General features: G+C 45.1%; 1 pseudogene; it reads right to left on the bottom strand.

Moving 5' to 3' along the window:
* Window positions 1-1,781: 1,781 nt before the first annotated feature.
* Window positions 1,782-1,899, bottom strand: LOC126177573 (5S ribosomal RNA; annotated as a pseudogene).
* Between the last annotated feature and the right edge of the window lie 491 nt (window positions 1,900-2,390).

Genomic DNA, 2,390 nt, shown 5'->3' with positions numbered 1-2,390 from the left:
GATTTACTGGTGTAATAAGAGACTTCCATTTACATAGATTACATAATAATTCTTACAGATCAATACGAAAAAAATGTATGTTGCCCTCTAATTAAAGCTTGGTATATGCCTTGTAGGTCTGAAGATGGCCACAGTAGTGGTCAAAACCGGTCACCGTAATAAATAAATTGTGACCAAGACTGTTTTTCATAGTAAAAATCTGGTTTGCATTTCCATAGTGGCGCTACAAGCGCCACTCTAGTGCGACTGGCGCGAAATTTGAACAGATGTCACCTTTCAGATGTAGAAACACGGTCACCAAATTTCGTTTATGTCGCACAACTCCTTCTTGCTTTTGCGATTTTTTTCTATCAGTATATTACATTGCTACTAAACCATCGTAAAGATTATTACTCCATATTTCATTCAAAGCAAATCATAATTTATAGGTTATGTATTAGTTAATCACAATTGTTAAATATCCAATGGTATTTACATACCAAATTAATTACACAATTCCCTGTTTTGTACCCTACTGCAACTGTATATATTACGAGGGTTTAGTAATCTAGGGTTAAGGGCAGATAGAAAAAAAATGCCACGGCTAGCGCCATGGGAAAAAGACCTCTGCGACACTCTGCAAGGGTTGGACAGCTGCTGTCGTATCTGTGTCAGCAGAAACTTGTAGCTGGTGTTCGCTGATGTCTCCTGGGCCAGATGAAGCGTCAGCGTACCGGTAACACGCCAAGTCATCGTCTGAATTGTCCATTGGTCATAAATCGGTCGCTCGTTGCGTGGAGTCATCTAGGGTGTCTTTGTGTTCCGTGTGTTCGGCTTCCCTGTCTGTGCCATTTGGCAGGCTGTATGGACGCAGCTGTCGGTGCCACGTGGTTTTGGTGTGATACAGGGGTCAGCCAAAAGTGCAGTGATTGTGTGTTTAATTTAAGCATGCCATAGGGTAGTTACTTTCCCTCACGGAAAAGATTTTTTTGGGCGGTCGTGCTTCAACCTACGGCTGTGGTCTGATTCCTCAGATTAGGGATGAAGGGGTTGTTCGAGAGTCTCGAGTCGTTGCACATTCGTGAGGCGAGTGTTTTGAATACTTCCTCGAGAGTTTCGATTCGGAATTCACTATGTTAGTCTGCGTGGCGGTCTGTAAGACCTGCAGGTGGCACAGACGTGTTAACTGCTTAGGCCCAGACTAGAGCTGAGTACGTCATCCGTGGTCTAATAAGTGTCGGGTTCACGGACCTCGTCACCCTCCTATTCAGTGTGCTTTGCCTGTTAACCATAGGATTAAGCCTCGCGTCTGCTTTGTTATCTACGTGTTGCATGCGGTCACCCACATCTGGATTTCCTGGTCCAGCCAGATACCGAGCGAGGTATCTGACTATCTCACGAAAACCAATTTGGCTTATCTCAGAGGCAGAGGGGTAAGGAGCGCGTTCACTTATGGGTTAGGGGATGTGAGAGGGATGTTTTATTGTCCGTCTTCCAATACTGACAACTCACGGGTGTACGCTACTTGTACCGATCAGCTACTATGACATAAATTTTGGCCTGGAAGTAACATGGGTTCGTGAATGTGCATTACAGAGAAGCACTCCGTCATCAGGACACAAGTGGCCCATCGGAACCATCCGACCGCCGTGTCATCCTCAGTTGAGGATGCGGATAGGAGGGGCGTGTGGTCAGCACACCGCTCTCCCGGTCGTTACGATGGTTTTCTTTGACCGCAGCCGCTACTATTCGGTCGAGTAGCTCCTCAGTTGGAATCACAAGGCTGAGAGCACCCCGAAAAATGGCAACAGCACATGGCGGCCCGGATGGTCACCCATCCAAGTGACGGCCATGCCCGACAGCGCTGAACTTCGGTGATCTGACGGGAACCGGTGTACCCACTGCGGCAAGGCCGTTGCCGTGCACTACAGAGAAGATCATCTTCAAATGTGGTACTTACTTGTAGCAAGGAGCAATAAATTGCTTAAGGCTGTTGTAAAACAACACAGTGAGTAGACGAAAACCTGCGTTTAAATCATTTATCAAACCTTTGCGATGGTGTCTCATATTCAACAGTGCGCTTACATAGAAATGCAAATACTGTTATTAATCAAAGTTATACATAAACGTGCTAAGCCATCAGTCCTTCACAACGCAACTACAGTGTCACAACTGTTAGTTCGCCGATGTTGACACCAATCGGAAAAAGACCACAGCCAAGTGGTCCGAATGGTGCCGACTTATAAGGATCATTATTTGAAGGTCGGTTGCCAGATTATTATGCGTTTACTACAGCTAGTCTATTGTGGGGTCGTAACATACCAATTTATGTATGTTTCTAATTAACCCTCTATGGACAGAATTAATGAGCAATAAATACAAAAAGTCCTAAATGCTATATTTGTCAGAAT

This window comes from Schistocerca cancellata, chromosome 3, assembly GCF_023864275.1.
Source record: "Schistocerca cancellata isolate TAMUIC-IGC-003103 chromosome 3, iqSchCanc2.1, whole genome shotgun sequence".
In the NCBI taxonomy this organism is placed as follows: Eukaryota; Metazoa; Arthropoda; class Insecta; order Orthoptera; family Acrididae; genus Schistocerca; species Schistocerca cancellata.
The sequence above is the reverse complement of the archived record's forward strand: the minus strand, read 5'-3'. Positions and strand labels throughout refer to the sequence as shown.